Genomic DNA, 223 nt, shown 5'->3' with positions numbered 1-223 from the left:
ACTGTGACGGTCCGAATTGTCTATGGGCTTGTCTACTGTTATTTTGCAACCAGGAATACAACTTTAAAACACCTGAAGCCTAGATTCATTTATTCTACATCAAAATCACTCTGATTTTCAAAACGATTAGATTAGCCATTTGGCAGCAGGAAAAATAATTAACATTGTTTAATTAATGCTCAGCATAGAGTGCTGTAGTCGAAGTTAACACAGCCATTACTTC

Source organism: Salmo trutta, chromosome 28 (assembly GCF_901001165.1).
Source record: "Salmo trutta chromosome 28, fSalTru1.1, whole genome shotgun sequence".
In the NCBI taxonomy this organism is placed as follows: domain Eukaryota; kingdom Metazoa; phylum Chordata; class Actinopteri; order Salmoniformes; family Salmonidae; genus Salmo; species Salmo trutta.
Note: the sequence above shows the minus strand (reverse complement) of the source record.